This window comes from Leptonychotes weddellii, chromosome 4 (genome assembly GCF_054177405.1).
Source record: "Leptonychotes weddellii isolate Sample4059 chromosome 4, ASM5417740v2, whole genome shotgun sequence".
Classification (NCBI taxonomy): domain Eukaryota; kingdom Metazoa; phylum Chordata; class Mammalia; order Carnivora; family Phocidae; genus Leptonychotes; species Leptonychotes weddellii.
The window spans coordinates 56301248-56325295 of NC_138372.1; the positions used below are offsets into that span (position 1 = coordinate 56301248).

Genomic DNA, 24048 nt, shown 5'->3' on the forward strand with positions numbered 1-24048 from the left:
ACAACTGATTTCTCCATGTTAGTTTTGTGTCTTGTGACTTTACTAAATTTGTTTGTAAGTTTCAGCAGTTTTTTTGATGGAGTCTTTACTGTTTCCTATGTATGGTATCACGTTATCTGCAAAGAGTGAGTTTTACATCTTCCTTTCCAGTTTGGATGCCTTTATATCTTTTTCTTCCTTTATTGCTCTGGGTAAGATGGAAACTAAAACAACAGTAGAAGAGATCAACAAAACTAGGAGCTGGTTCTTTGAAAGAATTAATAAGATCGATAAACCGCTGGCCAGATTTATCAAAAAGAAAAGAGAAAGGACCCAAATCAACAAAATCATGAATGAAAGAGGAGAGATCACAACCAACACCAAAGAAATACAAACAAATATAAGAACATATTATGAGCAACTATATGCCAGCAAATTAAATAATCTGGAAGAAATGCATACATTCCTAGAGATGTATAAACTACCAAAACTGAACCAGGAAGAAATAGAAAACCTGAACAGAACTATAACCACTAAGGAAATTGAAGCAGTCATCAAAAATCTCCCAACAAACAAGAGCCCAGGGCCAGATGGCTTCCCAGGGGAATTCTACCAAACATTTAAAGAATTCATACCTATTCTTCTGAAACTGTTCCAAAAAATAGAAATGGAAGGAAAACTTCCAAACTCGTTTTATGAGGCCTTGATCCCAAAACCAAAGACCCCACCAAAAAGGAGAATTACAGACCAATATCCTTGATGAACATGGATGCAAAAATATCCTTCTTTTTGTTAATGTGGTATATAACATTGATTGATTTTCAGATGTTGAACCATTTTTGCATCCTGGAATAAATCCCACTTAATTATGGTATATGACCCTTTTATTGTATTGTTTAACTTGGTTTCCATTTTTGTTGAAGATTTTTGTACCTATGTTCATCAGGGATATTGGTCCATAATTTTGTGGTGTCTTTGTCTTGTTTGTTATCAGGGTATTGCTGTCCTCATAAAGCATTCTTCCCTCTTTAACTGGAATAATTTAAGAAGGATAGGTTCTAACTGCTCTTACCTATCTTTTCTTATCTTCGAATTTATTTGAGTTACTTTTGCTATTTTTTTTTTCTAGTTTCTTAAGGTGGATACAGGGCTTAACTCATTAATTTTTAGCCTTTTTTTTTCTAATCACTTTTAAGTCTATATATTTCAAAGTTCTATTTTGGCTATATTGTTCAAGTTTCTGTATGTAATATTTTGTGTAAATATGATAGTAATAAAATAGAAAAAATAAAAATAAAAAATGAAAATGTGAATATGATAGTAATAGAATAGAAAAAAATTAAAATTAAAAATTAAAATGTAAATATGATAGTAATAAAATAGAAAAAATAAAAATAAAAAATGAAAATGTGAATATGATAGTAATAGAATAGAAAAAATTAAAATTAAAAATTAAAAATTAAAATGTAAATATGATAGTAATAAAATAGAAAAAATAAAAATAAAAAATAAAAATGTAAATATGATAGTAATAAAATAGAAAAAATAAAAATAAAAAATAAAAATGTAAATATGATAGTAACAAAATAGAAAAAATAAATAAAAAATAATGTAAATATGATAGGAATAAAATAGAAAAAATAAAAATAAAAAATAAAAAATATATGTAATATTTTGTAATATTCAGTTCAAACTATTTTCTTATTCCACTCTGAATTCTTTTTTGACCCACAAGTTATTTAGAAGTAGGCTTCCAACTTTATAAATTTATTATTTTTTATTTACCCTTTTCTTATTGATTTTAAAGTTAATTCACACTGTGGTCAGAGAGCTTTGTCATTGTTTCCCAGTATTTGAAATGTATTGAGTGTTGCTATATGGGCCAGGATATGATCAATTTTGTGAAAGTTCTGTGTGTTCTTGAAATGAATATGCATTCTGCTATTGTTTATTAATTTATGTTGTATATGCCAATTAGGTCAAATGTTTGTGTCCTTCATATCTTTTATATACTTTTGCGGGGGTTTTTTTGGCTTATGTTATTAACTATGTGTTAAAAATCTACCATTGATTGTAGATCTGTTTCTTGTTTTAACTCTACATTTTTTCCTAACATAGTTTGATACTATGTTACTAAATATGCACAAATATAACATGATTATAATTTCCTGTGGGAATCAATCCTTTCATTACAACAAATTAACCTTCTTTATCTCCAGCAATGCTTTACTTTATCCATGAAGTCTAATTTTTCTCATATAAATATACCAGTATCAACCTCTCTTGCTTAGAATTTATTGGACATATCTTTTTCTTTCCTTTTACTGTAAGCCTTTATAAATGTTTTACTTTAGAGATGTCTCTTATAAATAGCATATAATTGAATTTTATTTTATCCTACCCAGAAATTCATCATTTTAAATATTAATCCACTTGTATTGTATATTTAGAGTTAAATCTACCAGCATATTTTGAACTTCCATTTGTTCTATCTTGCTTTATGCCAAAAATTAAGTGCCTGAATATGGATGGTCTATTTTTAGACACTTTATTCTATCCTACTGTTCAGTTTGTTTGTTGTATGTGAAAAGCACTCTGCTTTCATTGCTGAAACTTTATAATGAGTTTTGATATCCAGGGGTATAAATGTGCTAATCTTTTTTTAAATTACTATTTAAATTTTTCACAGCCATTTTTGGCCTTTTACAACTTTTAAACATTTTTAAACCAGATTGTCCATTTCTGTGATATTACAACTATGGGTCTTTTTTTGTTCATTTATTTACTTTAATCCCATATTCAAAATAAGCCATGTTCTATTCCCACATCATGCTCCAACTCCAGGATCTCATCAAATAAATCAGGTTCAAGTGTGGATGAGAATTCTTGAGTTTGATGCCTCTACTATGATTTATCTCAGATGGGTTCATGTGCAATAAAGGGACAAATTGTTTGCCTCCCACACACCCAGCATGCAGTGGTGAAGTGGGCATAGAGAATCAAAATAGATGTACCTATTCAAAAAGTAAAAAATGGGCACATACAGCAGATAATCTCATATTGGTGTCACAAAGACTCAAACACCACAATATGGTCAGGTAGTACAAATAGTAATGAATAATTGTAGTGAGTTGTAAAGGCTCTTGGTCATTTATACAATTTTGAAGGTAAACATTTTCAGGTAATAAATGGTCATGTGTGTATATGTTGCTTTTAAATATAAATGCACAACTGCAATTTTATTATTATAATCTTTATCATGCTATATATTCTAATTTTTTTATCATTCCACTTTTTTTTAAATCATCTAAATTTTTAGAGGTACTATATATCCGGAATAGATCAGGTCCTAGGTATTTGGATAAAGCATCCTCTACTGTAGCTTTCTCTCCTTTTAAGTTCTCAAATGACATTATAGTTTTATACTTATCAAGTTTGGGCCATGAAAACTGAGGCTCTTCTCCCTTATACTGTACAGAACATGCTTCCCTATGCCTTATATGGGGGACACATGAAAGAATAATACTAAGATCAGCAAAATAGTAGACATCTCATGGCCAATAAAATTCTATAAAATATTTAGATATTTTAATTTTAATTCTGAAGGTATCAGAAAGTGTCCATCTTGGCTTATAAAAGAACATCAGTATCTCTTCTAAAAGTACCATAAATAAGACAGCAAGTGGCAGATTTATTGTTGATCTATGTTTAATTTAAACTTGTTTTTGGAATATAGGAAAAGTGGTGAAAGGAAACTGACAGCTTTGAAGAGATATATGGTCTTAAACTCTGTACTACATCACTCATTTTAAATTAAGACTCAGTTTTATTCCTTCTGAAAGGTATCAGATGTGGAAAGAGACAGAGTGTGGTCCTGTTCTTTAGAGAGGCAAAACACAGAAATAAAGAAGCTCTTAAATTTTTGATTTTGTGAAATATGTCAAGTTATTTGTCACCATAAATGTAGCAGCCTCTAACCTGAGGTGTGCTGACTAGTGATGACCTTATGTGTTTGGATGCTTACTGGCTTTTGCACCTTTATGCCAGAACATTGAGGTTTGTTTTATGTTTAGATAATTTATCAGTGTATATGTGTGTAATCCTGTTTATCTTGTTATTTTATCAGGTTGCTAGTGTGAGCCCAATATTTTACAGTTGTATATCAAATAAGTAGACTTTAGCAATTTCAAAAGTCATTTTTTGATACAGCAGATTTCTGTACCAACAGCATGTCATTGGCTAAACTATTGGGAAGTAAAATATAACACAGATTAAGCTCCTTATTTGTGAAAACAATTTTTATTGAGTGTTTTCAATGTGCCATTTTCTAAACACTTTACATTGATTATCTCTTTATATTCTCATAATATAAAGATAGGTGATATTTTTATCCTCATTTAATAGGTGAGGAAACTAAGTCACTCTATTGGATATGGGAACATTCAGGGTGGGAGAAATAGTATAAGAAACATCATGGTATATGTGGGAAAATACAAGTTCTTTCTAAACTTTCAAGTTTAAAATAAGGGGATTTGGAAAGATGCTGGAGAGGGAAGCTGTGGCTCTTTTATGGTGAGACTTGTATGTCATCTATGGAGTGGAAAGCCAATATTTTTTATATTGTATTAAATTGAATTATTTGCTGATATTGACATATAAATATATTAAGTTAAAGATGTACCAAATGACATATAAAGAAAAATCTAGGGTGCCTGGGTGGCTCAGTCAGTTAAGCATCTGCCTTCGGCTCAGGTCATGATCTCAGGGTCCTGGTATGGAGCCAGCATTGGACTTTGTGCTCAATGGGGAGTCTGTTTCTCTCTCTTCCTCTACCCCTCTCCCTGGCTCATGTGCAAATGTGCGCTTTCTCTCAAATAAATAAACTCTTTTAAAAAATCTAATTTTCTTCACATTCAGAAAGTTTTCCAAACTTTCTAACTAATTTTATAACTTGCAATTCTATATGTTTCCATTTTGAATTCACTCTTTGGCTATAGAACTGTCTTCTTTGCCTTATCAATCTGTGGACAGGATTAAATGAAATCTGTCACAATGTACAAGAAACAAAAACCTAAGTAACCCATTGAACATCTATGGACATGGTAAGAAAGAGAAACATTCTGAAAAGACTTACTTGGCTAGAGATACATTAAATCTAGACTGTGGACCAAAAGATTTGTTTTCCTGTGTGAAAAATTGACTTTAAAAGACCTAACACATTCACAAAGTCATATATTTCACAGTGTATCTAAATATCTATATCACATCTCAGCTTTATAGGGGTTTTCTTTAAACATAATTCATACTGATCTTCAGCCAGTGTTTGTTACTATTCCTGATAGAAACTCCTTGAGTGGGATTACAGAATTATCATTTCAGTATTAGACATGAAGATTGAAGCACATAAATGATTTGCCAGAGGGCAAAGGGAAAGTTGGGAGAGTGCCTAGGGATGAACATAGAGCACTAAAATCTTAAACCCAAAGCTTTTGTGTTATAGGTTTAGCAAAGACCCTACTTCTACTAAGATGCTGGGGTAGAATTGAGCATGATTATTCATAATTTCTATTCCAGTTTCTAGCAGGCACCAGTCATGAGGCAGTATACCTATTGAATAAAAGTATAAGTATGCTCTGGATGCAAGAAAATTTAGGTTTGAATCTCAATTTTGCTGTTTACTATTTAGCTGGCCTTGTGTGGGGGTGGGGTGATTATCTCTAACCCTAAATTTCTTTCTAACATAATCATAATAACAGGATTTACTTTTTATGTTGTTGTGAGGAATAAATGTAGCTGAAGATCCTGGTACCATGACTGGCATTGATATATGCAGGTTCTATGTCCATTTTCCATCATAAATGTGCTAATAATGTGTGATTGTATATTTCTTTGGAAATGTATACAGGACTTCTGTTAAAGATATGACTATCTATAAAATCCATACACATTCCCTTTGTTTTGTCTTGTGTTTGGTAAGAATATTTAACAATGAGATCTATTCTCTTAAAAAATTTTGAAGTGTACAATACTGTATTGTTAACTATAGGCAGTATGTTGTACAGCAGGTTTCTAGAATTTATTCAACTAGCATAATTTCTAGAACTTATTCAACTAGCATAACTGATACTTTAGACTCACTGAACAACTCCCTACTTTCCCCACCCAACAGCCCCCAGCAACCACTATTGTATTCTCTGCTTATAAAAGTTTGACTATTTTAGATACTCACATAAAAGGAATCATGGAGTTACTTGTCCTTCTGTGGTGCTTATTTCACTTAGCATGATGTCCTCCATGTTCATGAATGTTGTTGCAAATGGCAGAATTTTTTTGAGGCTAAATAATATTCTACTGTATTCATTACCACATTTTCTTTATCTATTCATTTCTCAATGGACTCAGGTTGTTCCTATATATTGGCTATTGTAAATAATGCTGCAATAAACATGGGAGTGCTAATATCTGTTTGAGATCCTGATTTCAATTGTTTTTAAACAATCAGAAGCGGTATTGCTGGATCATTTTGTATTTCCATTTTTAATGTTTTGAGGAATGTCCGTAGTGTTTTACATAACTGCTGTACCATTTTATATTTCTGCCAACAGTGTATAGGGGTTGTAATTTTTTCACAACCTCACCAACACTTTTTTTAATAATAACTATCCTAGCAGGTGTGAGGTGACATCTCATTGTGATTTTAATTTGCATTTCCCTAATAATTAATGATATTGTGCATGCTTTGGCTATATGTATGTGTTCTTTGGAGAAATGTCTGTTCAAGACCTTTGCCGAGTTTTTAATGGATTACTAGTTTTCCTTGCTATTAAGATATAGGAATTCCTTACATATTTTTGGAAATTATGGGGTGCCTGGGTGACTCAGTCCTTAAGCTTCTGCCTTCAGCTCAGGTCCTGATCCCAGGGTCAGGGGCTCCCTGCTCAGTGGGGAGCCTGCTTCTCTCTCCCTCTCCCATTCCCCCTGCTGTGTTCCCTCTCTAGCTGTCTCTCTCTCTCTGTCAAATAAATAAAACTTTTTAAAAAAGGAAATTAGTCTCTTATCAGATATATGATTTGCAAATATTTTCTCCCATTCTGTAGGTTGCTTTTCATTCTGTTGATTGTTTCCTTTGCCATGAAAAAACTTTTTAGTTTGATGTAGTCCCACTTGTCTCTTTTTGCTTTTGTTGCCTTGCTTTTGGTGTCATATTTAGGAAACTCTGAGAAGTGTTGGATAAGTCTATTACCTTGATTGTGGTGATGATACCATGTTGTATTTACATATGCCCAAATCCATCAAGTTGTGAACATTAAGTATATGTTGTTCTTTGTATATAAATTGTAAGAACATAAAAATCAATAGCATCAGTCACATTAAATGCTCATATACAGAAAGGGTCTAACAGAAGGAGAGTTCAAATTCATAGATCAGTTACAAGTCTCAGAAAAAGTCTTGTACGCAGAAAATTTACCCATTGTGTCCTAGGAGATGAAACTTTTGGATGACCCTAGTGTGGCAGAGCTGCTCACCAAAATCTATATTCTTTTGTCCTTCCTGGATGTTCAGGAAGACTGCATTTCCCAGTCTTGCTTGCAGTTTGGTTTGGCTTCACAACTGAACATTCAATGGAAGTGAGGCACACTATTTTCAAGTGTGGCCTCCAAAACCTCCATAGCTCTTCCTCCATACACTTTTCTTCTGTCCTGTTGAATGGAATAAAGCCAGCTCTTTGAGAAAACATTTGGTGAAAATAGCAGAAACTTCTTAACAACTGTGTGGAAGAAGGCTCCATGCCATCTTGTTTACCTGGTGATTATTGATAAATGAGCAAGAAATGAACTTCTACTGGGTTGGAAACATAAATTTTGGGTCCATTTATTGCAGCAGCGACTATCATATTATAGCTATTAATTATAATGATATGGTATATTTTATGAGATATAATGAAAATTATACTGAAATAGGATATCAGATATCTATTTTTGTGGGCTTTCACAGGAGAAGGAGACATGGAAAGAGGATTGGGAAGTGTAAAAGAGAAAGAGGGGACTGTATCTCTGCATTGTTTTTAAGTCAGATCTTCAACTTTGACACTGATACTCAGGCTGATTGCTAGTGGTTAGATGCTCTTTGAAAGCCAGATTAAAGTGAAAGCACTGTAGAAGCCTATTGCAGGACTCACGGAAAGTCTACTCACATTGACCTTAGGCATCACGATGTTTATTGGAGCATGCCCTCAGAATCAACACCAATAGGGAAGGGGAGGAAGCAGGACTGAGTGGGGGAGAAATTGGACTGTAATGCAGTCTCAATAAAAGCTCGGTCAGCCCCATAGAGAGCGCTGAAACTGGAATGACCTTTGAGAGTTTTCCAAATTGGAATGAGGAGGTTGGGCTTTTATACTCGCAAAATAACCAGCCATTAGATTCTAGTGGCAGGGCAGCTCTCATTAGCCAAGGGAAATCTCTAGAGAGGTAGATAGCTGAGGGCTATGCTGTTAGCCCAGCAGTATTCCTGGCAGCTTAGGTAATGCATTGTACAGACATTGGAAAGCCCTCTTATCTTAAGTGATCAGGACCCAAATTTAATTGGTTAATTGAAAAAACAATGGCAAAAGAAAGAACTCATGTTAAAAATACATACCATAGTTGAATACTTTGTTTTAATTTCACATATAAATACATATTTATTCATCACATTTTAAATATGAGGCCAAAGCTTTTCTTTAAATGCAAGTCGCCAGGTTGGTCTTCAGAAACCTCCTTCTTGCTTGTAATGGGTCAGATACAATTTATTGCTTTAGTTTCTTTTGAATAAAGTAAGAATTTACAGATACCTGCAAAGTATTCTAAATATAGAATATTGATAAATTGTTTACTACTTTTTTCTACTTATATTTCATTAATTTTTATTGGTATATAAATTATATACATAAAATAGCAAGACAACTAACATTATCAGTTTGGGATGAAATATGATTGATTTTTGGAAAGCATGCTTTTAAATCAGAAGTGAAGTTCTGAAAAGGTACCTACCAGCTACAGATGTTTGAGCAATATGTCACCAAGTCTTGTTTTGCTACATTAGAAGCAGTCAATTTGGGACAGGCTAAGTGAGCTCCCACTGCAGGTCCTGCTATGCAGGGTTTTTTTTCCAGCTTTATTAAGATATTATTGACAAATAAAAATTGTATATATTTAAGTAGCACAACATGATGTTTTGAATATACATATGCATTGTTTAATGATTACCATAGTCAAGCTAATTAACATATTCATCACCTCACATAGTTACAGTTTTTTTGTGGGGAAACAACTTGAGATCTCTTTTAGCAAATTTGAAGTGTATAATACATTATTATTAACTATAGTCATCATGTTATAACATTAGGTCTCCAGAACTTATTCATCTTCTAGCCAAGAGTTTTTATCCTCTGAATGACATCTTCCTATTTCTTCCAACCCCTCAGCCCCTGTAACCACCACTCCACTCTCTGTTACTGTGAGTTTGGTTTTTTTTTTTTTTTGAAGCCCATGTAAAAGTGAGATCATGCAGTATTTGTCTTTCTGTGCCTGACTTAATTCACTTAGCATAGTGTCTTCTAGGTACATCCATGTTGTCACAAACAGCAGGATTTCCTTTTTTTTAAAGGCTGAATACTGTTTCATTACATATGTATATCATATTTCATATATCTGTCGATGAGCACTTAAGTTGCTTCTGTATCTTGGCTAATGTGAATAATGCTGCAGTGAACTGGGAGTGTGGATACCAGTTTGAGAGAGCAACTCTATTTCCTTTGGCTGTGTACCCATCTGTGAGATCGCTGGATCATAGGATAGTTACAATTTTTAATTTTATGAGGAAACTCCATACTGTTTTCTATAATTGCTGTTCCAGTTTACATTCCCACCAACAGCATACAAGGGTTCCCTTTTCTCTATATCCTTGCCAACACTTACTTTTTTGATTTTTGGTAATAGCCATACTAACAGGCATGAAGTAACATCTCACTGTAATTTTGATTTGAGTTTTTCTTATTATTAGTGATGTTGAGCATCTTTTATGCACATGTTGGCTATTTATGTGTCTTCTTTATAAAAATGTCTCTTCAGGTCTTTTGCCTATTTTTGTATTGACATATTTGGATATTTTGCTATTTAGTTGTACAAGTTTTTTATGTATTTTAGATATTAATCTCTTATGAGATATATGTTTTGAAGATATTATCTCCCATTCCATAGTTGCCTTTTCATTTTGTTACTTGTTTCTTTTGTTACACAAAAACTTTTAAGTTTCATACAGTCCCCCTCATTTATTTTTGTTTTTGTTTTCTGTGCTTTTGGTGTCACATCCAAAAAGGGGAAAAAAAATCATTGCCAAGAGCATTGTCAAGGTGGTTTTCCCCTACGTTTTCATCTAGGAATTTTATGGTTTTCAGGTCTTACATTTAAGTCTTTAATCCATTTTCAGTTGATTTTTGTGTGTAGCATAAAATAAGCATCCTTTTTTTTTTCATGTGGATATCTAGTTTTCTCGACATCATTTATTGAAGAGGCTATCCTTTCCACATTGTATATTCTTGGCAACGTTGTCAAAGATTAGTTGAATACATATGAATGGGTTTATTTCTGGGCTCTTTATTCTGTCCCAATGGTCTAAATATCTGTTTTTAAACTAGTACCATATGTTTTGATTTTTATCACTTTGTAAGATAATTTGAAATCAGTAAGTGTGATGCCTCCAACTTTGTTCTTCTTGCTGAAGATTGCTTTAGCTTCTGGGCTCTTTTTTTTTTTTTAATTCCAGTATAGTTAACATATAGTGTTATATTAGTTTCAGGTGTACAATATAGTGATTCAATAATTAAAAATCTGAATGGCTTCACAAATTTGTATGTCATTCTTGCACAGGGGAATGCTAATCTTCTCTGTACCATTCTAATTTTAGTTTATGTGCTGCTGAAGTGTGTACTATCTGGGCTCTTTTGTGGTTTCCATATAAGTTGGTTTTTTTTTCTTTTCTATTTCTGTTGCTATTGGAATTTTGATAGGGATTACACTGAATTTGTATACTTATTTGGGTAGTATGGACATTTTAAGAATTTTAATTCTTCCAATCCATGAACAGGGGATATCTTTGCATTTATTTGTATCTTCAGATTTTTATTCAACTGGCTTTTGTATGTTCATTTTGTATGGAGCATCTCTATTGAACTATTTATTTTTTCTAACAGATTTTGGTAGAGTTTTAGGGTTTTCTAGAGAGACAAATTTTACTTCTTTCTCTCTGATTTGGATGCCATTTATTTATTTATTTATTTATTTATTTATTTATTTATTTATTTTTCTTGCTGAATTTCTCTGGTGGGACTTCCACTATTATATTGAATAGAAGTGACCATAGTAGGCATCCTTGTCTTGTTCCTGATCATACAGGAAAAGCTTTTAGCCCTTCACCATTGAGTATGATGTTAGTTGTAAACTTGTCATATATAGCCTTTATTATGTTGAGGTACATTCCCTCCCTACCTAAGTATTGAGAGCTTTTATAAGGAAGGGACACTAATTTTGTCAAATGCTTTTTCTACATATACTGATATGATCATATGATTTTTGTCCTTTATTTTGTTAATGTGGTGTATCACATTCATGGATTTGTATATGTTGAACATTCTTGCATCTAAGTGATAAATCCCACTTGATCATAATATATGATTATTTTAACATGCTATTGAATTAGGTTTGCTAGTGTTTTGCTGAGGACATTTGCATGTATATACATCTGGGATATTGGACTGTAATTTTCTTTTCTTTTAATGTCCTTATCTTGTTTTGGTATCAGGGTGGTGCTGGCCTCATAAAATTAGTTTGGAAGTCTTCCCTCTTTTGTTTTTTGGAAGAGTTTGAGAAGGATTGGTATTAATTCTTTGAATGTTCAGTAGAGTTCACTAGTGAAGCTATCTGATCCTGGACTTTTGTTTATTGGGAGGCTTTAATTACTGAATCCATTTCCTTTCTCATTATTGGCCTGTTCTGATTTTCTATTTCATCAATATTCAGTATTAGTAGGTTGCATATTCTTAGGAATTTATCTATTTATACAATTTGTTGGTATATAATTGTTCATAATAGTGTCTCATGATGTTTTATATTTCTAAGGTATCAGTTTTAATGTTTCTTCTTTCATTGCTAACTTATTTATTTGGATCTTCAACCTTTTTTTCATAATTAACCCAGCTAAAGATTTCCCAGTTTTGTTTATCTTTTTAAGAAGCCACCTTAGTCTCATTAATGTTTTCTATTGTTTTTCTAGTCTCTATTTCCTTTCTTTCTGCTCTGACCTGTCTTATTGTCTTCCTTTTGCCAACTGTGGGCTTTGTTTATTGTTCTTTTTCTAGTTTCTTGAGGTATAAACTTAGGATTTTACTTGAGATCTTTCTTTTTTGTTAATGTAGACATTTTTGTATTAACTGTCCATTTAGAACTGCTTTTGCTGCATCCCATAAGTTTTGGTATGATGTAATTCCATTTTCATTGCTTTCAAGATATTTCTCTTTTGATTTCTTCTTTGACTCTTTGGCTGTTCAGGAATATGTCATTTTATTTCCATATGTTTTTAGTTTCATGAATTTTTTTTAGTCTTACTTCTGTTATTACTTTCTATTTTCAGACCATTGTGGTCAGAACAGATACATGGTATGATTTCAGTCTTCTTAAAATTGTTAAGATTTATATTGTGACTTAACATATGAATTTTTTTGGAGAATGTTCCATGTGTGCTTGAGAAGAATGTGTTGTGCTGCTTTTGGATGGAATATTTTGTGCATTTCAGTTAGGTCCATTTGGTCTAAAATGTATTTCAAGTACAGTATTTCCTTATCGATTTTTGGTCTGGATGTTCCACTCATTGTTAAAAGTGGAGTATTAAAGTCCTTTATTATTATTGAATATCTGTCTATTTCTCCCTTAAGAGCTGTTAACATTTGCTTTATATATTTAGATGCTCCAATATTGGGTGCATATATATTTATAATTATTTTATCCTCTCAATGAATTAATACCTTTATCATTATATAATGATCTCCTTTTTTTCTTGTTACAGGTTTGACATGAAGTCTATTTTGTCTGATATAAGTATAGCTACCCTTCTTGTCTTTGCTGTCTATTTGCATGGAATACTTTTTCCCATCTCTTCACTTTCAGCCTATGTGTAAGTCTATTGTAGGCAGCATATACTTGGGTCTTGCTTATAATTTTAATTAAGACTTAATTTTTTTAGAGCACTTTTGGGTTTACAACAAAGTTGAGAGAAAGGTACAGGGATTTCCTATACACCCTCTGCCCTATAGATGCATATCCTCCCACATTATCAACATAGCTCATCAGACTGGTACACTTTTTACAAAGGATGAACCTACATTGACACATCTTAATCACCCAAAGTCTGTAGTTTACCGTAGGAGTAACTTGTGATATTGTACATTCTATGAGTTTGGACAAATGTTTAATGATATAGATCCATCTTTATATCATATAGAGTGTCTTCACTGACCTAAAAATCCTCTGTGTTCTGCCTATTTATTTCTTTCCCACTTCCCACCCCTGACAATCATCAATCCTTTTATTTTCTGTATAGCTTTGCCTTTTCCAGAATGTCATATATTTGGAATTATACAGTATGTATTTTTTAGGATGGCTTCTTTAACTTAATAATATGAATTTAAGGTTCCTCCTTGTCTTTTCAGAGCTTGATAAATCATTTTTATAGCAGTGAATGATATACCATTGTTGAAAAGACGCTTTTGCTCCATGCTATTGCCTTTGCTCCTTTGTCAAATATCAGTTGACTTTATTTATGTCTGTCTGTTTCTGGTCTCCCTTTTATGTTCTGTTGATCTGTCTATTCTTTTGTTATTACCATACTATCTTGATTACTGTAGCTTTATAGAAAGGCTTGAAGTTTAGTAGCATTAGCATTACAACTTTGTTCTTCTTCAATATTGTGTTGGCTCTTCTGGATCTTTTGCCTCTCTATATAAACTTTAAAATCAGTCTGTCGATGTCCAAAAAAAAAAATTTGTTGGGATTTTGATAGGGATTGCATTATATCTTCAGAAAAAGTAAGGAAGAAATGTATCTTGATCATTGAAATGGTATCTTCTTACATAAACATGAACTATTTCTCCACTTACTTAGTTCTTTGACTTTGTCAGCATTTTGTAGTTTTCCTCATATAGATCTTGTATATATTTTGTTAGATTTATACTTAAGTATTTTTTATCCTAATGTAAATGATACTGTTTTATTAATCTCAAATTTTACTTGTTCATTGTTGGTATATAGGAAAGCAACTGACTTTTGTGTACCCTGTACCTTGCAATCTTGAATAATTGCTTAATAATTCTAGGAAATTTTTGTGGATCCTTTCAGAATTTCAACTTGGATGATTATGTTATCTGTGAACATAGCTTTACAGCTTTATAGCTTCTTTCTCTATCTGTACACTTTTATTCCTTTTCTTGCCTTATTACATTAGCAAGGAGTTCTAGTAATGTGTTAAAAAGAATGGTGAGAGGGGATATTGTTACCTTGTAGTTAATCTTAGAGGGAATGCTTTGATTTTCTCATCATTCATATGATGTTAGCTGTAGGTTTTTTGTGGATAGTCTTTATCAAGTTGAGAAAGTTTCCCTCTATTCCTAGTTTTCTAAGAGTTTTTGTCATGAATGAGTGTTGGATTTTATCAAATGCTTTTTCTACATCTGTTGATATGATCAAGTGGTTTTTCTTTTTTATTCTGTTGATGGGATGGATTACAGTAACTGGTTTCCAAATTCTGAGCCAGTCTTACATATCTAGAATAAATCCTACTTGGTAGTGGTTATAATCCTTTTTATGTTTTTTTAATTCATTTTGCTATATTTTATTGAGGATTTTCATATCTATCAGAGATATTGGTTTGTAGTTTTCTTTTTTTGTAATGTGCTTGGTTTTAGTAGTAGGGTAACACTGGCCTCATAGAATATGCTAGGATCTATTCCCTTTCCCTCTATTGTTTGAAAGAAATTGTAGAGAATTGATATAATTTCTTCCTTAAATTTTGATAGAATTCAGCAGTGAACCCATCTGGCTCTGATACTTTCTGTTTGGGAAGGTTACTAATTTTTGACTCAATTTCTTTAATAGATATAGGTCTATTCAGATCATCTATTTCGTCTTGTTTGTGTTTTGGCAGATTGTGTCTTTTGAGCAATCAGTCTATTTCATCTTGATAATCAAATTTGTGGGCATAGAACTGGTCATAGTATTCCCTTACTATTTTTAAATGTCCATGGGATCCATAGTGATATCCCCTGTTTCATTTCTGATACTAGTAATTTGTGTCCTCTCTCTTTTTTTGTTAGTTAGCCTTTATCTTATGTGTATCCACTATAGGTTTTTACTTCACGGTTACCATGGGGCTTACATAAAACATCTTACAGTTTCAACTGTCTATTTAAGGTAATAACAACTCTGGTTGCACACAGAAACTACTGTTTTACTCCCCTCTGCCTCACATTTTGTTTCTGGGATGGCACAATTTACTTTTTTTATATTGTGTATCCATTAACAAATATTTGTAGGTGTAGTTATTTTTATTATTTTATTTTTATCTTTTGATCTTTATACTAAAGTTAAAATTGAATAACACACCACCATTACAGTAATAGAGTATTCTGAATTTGTCTATATACTTACTGTTACTATTGAGGTTCTTTTCTTTCATATGTTTTCATATTGCTAGTTATTGTCCTTCCATTTCCTCTTGAAGAACTCCTTTTAGCAATTATTTTCAGGTAAGTCTTGGTGATGAATTTCCTCAGCTTTTGTTTGTCTGGAAAAGTACCTCTCTTTCATTTCTGAAGGACAGGCATGGTAGGTACAGTATTCTTGGCTGACAGTTGTTTTTTTGTTTTGTTTTGTTTTATTTTTCTTTCAGCACTTTGAATATATCCTCCCACTCTCTCCTAGTCTGCAAAGTTTCTGCTGAAAAAAAGTCAATGATAGTCTGATGGGGGTTCTCTTGTATGAGATGAGATGAGTTTTTTTTCTCTTGCTGCTTTCAGAATTCTCTCTTTGTGTTTGAGTTTTGACAGTTTTATTGTAATGTGTTTTTGTAAAGTCCTCTTTCTGTTGCATCTGTTTGAGGGCCACTGAGCTTCCTATACCTAGATGTCAATATCTCTCCCCAGATTTCGGAAGTTTTCAGCCATTATTTCCTTTAAATAAACTTTCTCCCTTTTCTCTCACTCTCTCTCTCTCTTTTCCTTCTGGGACTCCCATAATGTGTGCATTTTTCTCTGATGATGTTCCATAAATCCCGTAGACTTTCTTAACTCTGTTTCATTCATTTATCTTTTTGTTTCTCTAATTTGGTAATTTTAAATAATTCTTTTTCATATTACAGATTCTTCTACTTGATTAAATCTGCTGTGGATGCTATGTATTGCATTTTTCATTTCATTTGTTGTGTTCTCCAGCTCCAGAATGTCTGTTTGGCTCTTCTTTATAAATTCCATCTTTTTTTGGAACTTCTCCTTTTGTTCATGTATTGTTTTCCTGATATTGTTGAATTGTCTATCTATGTTCTCTTGTAGCTTGCTGAGGTCCTTAAAACAATTCTTTTTAATTCTTTGACAATTCATAGATCTCTATATCTTTGTAGTCAGTTACTGGAAAATCACTATATTCCTTTGATAGTGTCAAGTTTCCTTGATTTTTTTCTGTTTCTTATAGCCTTGCATTGATGGGTGCACACTTAATGGAGCAGTCACTTCTAGAATTTATTAACTGCTTTAGGTGGAGAAAGACCTTCATCCACAGGTGAGTATGAGGGTGCCAGCTGGGTGTAGTGTAGCAGTGCCAGCTCTAAGGAGGGCTTAGCTGGATATTCTTCTTGTAGCTTTGTCAACTGAGGTCAGCATTGATGAAGATTGTAGGAGTTCTTAGCAGCCAAGTTGGCCAAGATGGCTCTGCCATCCTAGGTAAGGGTGCTTGCTGAGAGCCTATGGAGCTTGAGCCTAGAGAATGGACATATGCCAAGCAACCATGGCTCTGAGGTTTGAGGTGCAGACTGCTCACCGTGGCTGTGGCTCTGGAGTCTGAGGTACAGAGGCTTATGGTGCTGCAGCAGGTCTGGAGAGCAGGCATGTGTAGAGCAGCTGGTGCTCTGGAGTTCCGGACATGTCCAGGGTTGATGGAAGGGGCAGCTTCTGTGCCAGGGTGGTGCAACAGCAGTTCCTTCTGGGGTGGGGGTTGTGCATAGCAACATCTCCTTCTCCAGGTGTCTTCAGTGACAGTGGCTGTTGGTTGCCTTGGTGGCCAAAGCTGCTAGTGTCCTTTGTGGAGCCGGCCACTGAAGTCCACACCAGCAAACATTATGGGTTCTCCACTGTGAAAGCCGAGGGAGTCTGTGGCTGCCCTCAGCTTCAGTGGCTGTTGAGATACTCAGAGCAAAGGCTACTGGGGTCCTCCGCAGCGCAGAACACTGGAGACCCTGGTGGCATTCTCTGTATGGCTGATACTGATAGCCTTTGACCTTCTTTGCTCCTAGCCATCTCTAGACATCTCAGCTATGCCAGTGTTGTTAATCTCCACTTTTCATCCCATTGTGTTGCTACAGGTTCTTAATTGAACTCTTGGGCCCTCCCAGGGCTATTTTCCTTCATAGATAACTCATTGGGTTTTGTGGGGTTTTTGTTTGTTTGTTTTTTGTTTTTTGGAGGGTGGGGAGGCAGGAGGAGAAAGCCTGGTATCTCCTACTCTATCATCTTGACGATATCATTCCCAGATGCTCCTTCACTAAACAATTCTGAGTAGCTTCTAAGGAGATAGCTGACTATATGTAGCATCGTGAAAAATCAACTCTCCTTTCTAGCCCACACATATCTGCCATGCCTCCTATTTGAATTTTGTGACATGATCCCTCTATTCACTTAGCTTCAATGATGGAGCACCTCCTTCTGGCTGAGAGGATAAAAGGTAGCCAAGTGTAAAGTCTCTACCATCTTACTGTACTTTCTATTGTTACTTACAAACGAAGTAGGGCTAACCTTTAGACAACTGTAAATCACCTGGTCCCCTGTTAAACATTGTATCTTTTCAGGATAGAAATTTCAAATTATAGGTTAGCTTGTTACTGGATAAATTCTTTTTTTTTAATCTCAAGATGCAAGATTCATTGTCTTTGAACTATGTTATACAGTAAATTTAGAGCTGTTTGATACTTGAAAACATAACTTTTAATCATTGTTCTTCTTTCACAAATGTGAAGCAATTTAGGAGTTAAACTGAATTATTCTAATAAGTTTTCAGTTCTCATAACCAGATAAATTAATTCAGAAGTTGTAGGCTTCTAGCTGTCAGGGAAAAAAATCTATCACACACGGTGAAGATTTCTTTTTTCTTTTCTTTTTTTAAAATTATTACTTAATTAGTTTCCCTCGTAGTAAAAAAAAAAAAAAAGTCATTAGTCCAATTATAAGTCCCCTTGGTTCCAGTGACCTAGGATTAGATATATTACACCCCCTAGTTTTTCTATGAAAAATAGCTAAAAATATATTAACACAGAAGAATATAATACCTAATACATGACAAAAGTAGATGCAAGCCCTTCTTTCCATAATAAACTCCCAGAGCACATTTTATGAAGGTATCAAGGGCAATAAATTGTTTTTAATATAATTAGGAAATTTCTGTTATCTGGACCAAATTTGAGGTTTCTTTGTTCTTAGGATATTTCATCATGTAAATGGGAGTAAGTCTTGCCATGGATCTGAAAATGAAATTTTTGTCTCTTTGTTCAAGTGTCTCCTCTGAATACTGAAATTTTGTGCACCGGAAATTCTCTGCCTTTTACATAAAGGTCTTTGCTAAACGACAAATACAAAATATTTTGTGTAGGTGTGTGTTGTGAAGGAATTTACAAACTTCACAGCATTCTGGCCCACTCATGAGTAACTGAAAGATAAACTATGAATCTTTGCCTCTCTAACTTTATGAAATTAACAGCCTTTGATAACCTCTATTATTTCCATTTCATATTGTATGTATTAAGATTGTATGAGTTTTCTGTTCCCTAGCTCTTTTAAAAGATGAACAGCTTTTCTGGGGATATATTATTATTATACTTCTTGTGTTTGAAATTTACATATGTTTATTCATTCATTTATCTTTTTTTAATTTATGAAGCATATGGCCATAAAAAGAAAGTCAGGAGGGAGATGTAAATACAGAGAACTTGTGGAGCCTCTCTTTTACAGATTATTAAAAATAGGATAAATCATCATCAATCTCACTTGTTGTAAGTAGTCACCTGCCTAAGAGACCAGAAGCTGGAGGTCCTTCTAGCTTCTCAGTGATCCTCTATCCTAAGGTATACATGTCCTACAGTGTATGGCATTGTCTGGTTTGGGTCCAGGGAGACACATTTATGTAAGATACAAGGCTATCACAGAATTTTTTCACAGACTTGTAGTAGAGATTAGTTAAGGACAAATAAAACATAAGGAAAAAAGAAACAAGGTGTCTCCTACTGAGGTTATTTATGACTGGTCTTCCTGCCATTGCAGGTTTACTGAAAGATGGTGATGAGGTCTTATACATTTTCAATCCAAATAAACATAAGGAATTTAAATTATGTAATGAGGACAAATTAGAATAAGAGATCGATTTCTGATTATTCCAGACTGTTTTCTAATTGGCAAAGTGTCTAAGCTAACCCTTATCAAATGGTATTTTTTGGCCATTTCTGTCTTCATCATCACCTTGATGGGAGGATTAGAAAAAAAAGGGGCACCCGGGTGGCTCAGTCAGTTAAGTGTCTGCCTTCAGGTCAGGTCATGATCCTGGGGTCCTGGGATGGAGCCCTGCATTGGGCTCCCTGCTCAGTGGGGAGCCTGCTTCTCCCTCTCCCTGCCCCTGGCTCATGCTGTCTCTTGCTCTCACTCTCTCCCTCTCAAATAAATAAATAAAATCTTAAAAAAAAAAAAAGAAAAAGAAGATACCATGATATTTAGCCATTTCACTAGTCACTGATTAGAAGTTTCAAATAGGAGAAATGGGGAATCTTAATGAAAATGAGAGTCAGGGATTATTTGTGTATTTCCCAGCTTTGCTACTGTCTCCTCTATTATTGTTCCTATTCTCCTTGCCTGTTTCTTAGCCTCTGCCTTCCTAGCTCATCCCATTGGACCACCTGAACTCTCCAGAGAAGACTCAATTCTGCTTTAGGACTAACTAATCTGGACCTAAGCAGATAGTATTCAAACAGCCTCAGGCACATTTTACCTGGTTTCTTCCTATGAAATTGAGAATCTTTCTCTCTCCTGGACCCTAGAGCCTAGTATTTCTATAGCCTTTATATGTTTGGAACTTCTTTTACCTTTCTCTTGGATAGCTCCTATATAGCCTTCTAAGCAATATTCAGTATAGGCATTATCTCTTTGGAAAAGTCACTCCCCCAGTTCAGTGCCTCATCTTTGCCCCATAATACCAGGTTTATTTCTAGCATACTTTTCTCACTATATTGATATCACATGTTTATTTGTCTCTCACCTTAGACAATAAATTCATTAAATCCAGGACCAGGCATCTGTGTTTGTCTCCTAAGCTTGGCACAGAGTAGACATCAGGTACTTGTAAAGGAATGACTGGCTGACTCAGTCTGAAATTGCCCTGGAATTCCAATTTCCTCACACCAGTTTTCAGGTCTAGCCTTCTGTTTAGGCTCCTCCTTTCCTATCTCCATCTTGTCAGACTTCTTTCTAAGCCTTCAGTCCTGGCTTCTAAAGCCTCACTGAGGTTAACTGGTTGCCCAAGGGATAATAATCTGCCTGCTGGATTATATTAGTGTCCTAAGAACTCCCAAATACTGAGCTTTCTCCACAAATTCAGCCCCAGTGAATGAGTTGCTCAATGGAGCTAGACTTGCCTTACCTTTAAATGTGGCACCAGGCATGATTTGGATGCCCTGCATCTCACTGCCTGCTCTATCTGGTAGGAAGCTACTCTCTCTACCCTGTTGATAGAGTTGATGCTCTAACCTGAGAGCCAAAGAAATGAATATTTATGAAGGATTTACTTTAGTCAGGTCTTTTGCTTATTTTTTTATTATGCCATTTAATTTAATCATCACATAGATTTATTGAAGAAACTGAGGCTCAAAGAGATAAGTTAATTTGCACCAAATCATACAGCTATTAAGAGTCAGAGTCTAAATTTTTACCCAAACTGGCTGACTACAAAAACTGAGCTCTTAATCAATTTTCTGTATAACCAACGAGAGGGGACCTATGGAAAGCTTCCTCAAAGAAGCTAACAGGAGAAAGTCTATTGTTTCTGTATATTCTTTAGTATTTCCACTTATATTCTATCGTATTTCCACTTCTACATTTGGCTTTGTTCTTATTTTTAAGGTTATGCCCAAGATTCCTCACCAATAAGACAATTTTTTTTGAGGAGCGCCTGGGTGGCTCAGTCGTTAAGCGTCTGCCTTCAGTTCAGGTCATGAACCCAGGGTCCTGGGATCGAGCCCCACATCGGGCTCCCTGCTCAGCGGGAAGCCTGCTTCTCCCTCTCCCACTCCCCGTGCTTGTGTTCCTGCTCTCTCTGTGTCTCTCTCTGTCAAATAAATAAATAAAATCTTTAAAAAAAAAAGACATTTTTTTTGGAAATTACACTTTCCATTATCTGTTTTTCATCTGTCCTTGGTGAAAAGCTAGAGTGCTAAGGATGTATTTCAGAAGAACTATAAAAGCAAGAAAAATTGTTTTTCAAAACTTTTCAAGATAAATGTTTTCTTGATCAATTCTGATTAGAGCTTATTTTCTATAGCACTGAAAATATTTTTTTAACTCAGTACAAGAAAATTTTGTTAAAAATATTTACCACAATGAAGTGTCACTTTTTTTTTTTTGTCATTTGTTTCTGTCTTATTTGTTGCTGTATCATTTGCTTCAGCTGCTATCTTAGGACCTAAAGATTTTTGATTCTACCTATTGCTTTCTTCTTTGTTCAGAAATTTTTATATTATCAGTTTGCTTAAAGGTTGAACTAGTTAATTTACTTGGATTAGCCATCTTTACTGATTATGCAATTTGCAGATCTCAACAACAACAAAAATGGAGCCCCTTGTTAAAAAAAGATAGGGATGGGCGCCTGGGTGGCTCAGTCGTTAAGCGTCCGCCTTCAGTTCAGGTCATGATCCCAGGGTCCTGGGATCGAGCCCCGCATCAGGCTCCCTGCTTGGCGGGAAGCCTGCTTCTCCCTCTCCCACTCCCCCTGCTTGTGTTCCTTCTCTTGCTGTGTCTCTCTCTGTCAAATAAATAAATAAAATCTTTAAAAAAAAAAAAAGAATCTTCTAAAAAAAGAAAGATAGGGATAACTTCAAGATAGCAACAGCAGAGCATTAAAACAAGCATGGGGCCATTCTTAGTATGGGATACTCTGTGACTGTCTAGGTTGCACATCATGGTGTTTTCCCTAGTTCTCATACAATTTCATAACTATTACTGAAAATATTCTTTGCAGGAAAATTATCAAAATCACAATTAAATAAAATACTGAGAGGGAAAAATTCATATATATATGTATATATATACATATATATATGAAATATTTTCCATTTTCTCTAATTTGGTTAGAATTGAGGGTGGGGAGGAAAGTGTGTTTAATTAAATAATAATAATAATGACACTCCACAGCCTCTGAAGCTATAGGCAATATGTTGCTAGAGCTTTGAAAAATTATTTATGTTGTTCATAGTTAATACTTGAGAAATAGGTTAAAGGAAATGAAAGCAATTTGAAATTTGTGTTTTAGGTCTCTACCTCATTGCTTGTCCAATCATGTAAGAATTACAAGATGCCTTTTACTAAACCTGCACTAATTGTGACCAAAACACAAGCATATTGAAGGATATTTCTGGAAAGGAGGCAAAGTCATTGGAATTTCTCTGTTGTATGAATGCTGTATATACTCCATGATTTGCATACAAATTGTTCATGGAAAGAAATTAAGTTGTTTTGATTTAGTAATGGAAATTTGACACATAGTGAAAGAGAGCCCATAACAGCAATTTTGCAAGTAAAGGTTTCTTTAGAGAAGAAAAAGTAATCAGAGATAGTGAAGACTCCATTACTGGCCTAGTTTAAATACTATTTCTGAGCGTCGTATTTTAAAACATTATATAATTTCAGCCCAGCAAAGAACCACTAGAGAATGAATAATGTATTTATTGTGTATTTAAAATTTATCAAGTATTCCCAAGCACAAAAAAAAATGTATTATTATTGCGTATTTCAGTCAGCCAATTAATGCCTACATTTATATATTACAGTGTTAGTAAACTGGACTGAGACTTGTGGTAAATACTGTAGCTTAGTTCTCTCGGTACATTTTTGACAAATATGACCGAGTTTTAGTTAATTTTTTTCTTATTTTAAATTGGATTTATAAGGAAACAAGATAACTTGCCCCATTATTATTGCTTTCCTAGAGGCAATTTTGCAACTATGATTATAAATAAACTTCTATTATCTAGTCTTATTTCCCAAAAGACAAGAAAAAAAATACATCATTTGTTTTCCCTTGTGTGAGTTTCATAGTTTCTGGCAATATGCAGACCTTAAGAGTTCCTGTTCCTTGTTTAGACTTTTTAAAGTTTATCTTGACTTTCAGAAGTTTTCTTTTGTTCTTCTACAAGTTTTTCTTCAAGAATATTTATAGTGTAGAAGACATAAAAGTTAACTAGGGAAGAGCAAATCAAGTTGGTCAATATTTATTGAGCATGTATAGGTTAGTTGTGATAGAAATTGAAAAAAAGTATAAAATATAGCTTTAAATATCACCTGGGTGCTTACAACCTGTTAAAGAACTAAAAAATTGGAACATAATAATATACATTCATTCTTTCACTCAACTATTCAACAAATATTTATTGAGGAACTAATAGGTTTCAAGATCTATGTTTGACACTGGTAATTTAATAGTGAGCAGAATTATATATATTTCCTAGCCTCACAGGGTTTAC

At 33.9% G+C, this 24048-nt stretch overlaps 1 protein-coding gene and 1 non-coding gene across 2 annotated transcripts in view; one reads left to right on the forward strand and one right to left on the reverse strand.

Annotated features, from left to right (window-relative positions):
• TNNI3K (TNNI3 interacting kinase) overlaps positions 1-24048 on the forward strand; it is a 280406-nt gene that overhangs the window by 42782 nt on the left and 213576 nt on the right. The window lies entirely within an intron of this gene.
• Positions 10845-10950, reverse strand: LOC115943056 (U6 spliceosomal RNA). The gene has a single exon (XR_004077655.1). It is a non-coding gene; the product is annotated as a U6 spliceosomal RNA (small nuclear RNA).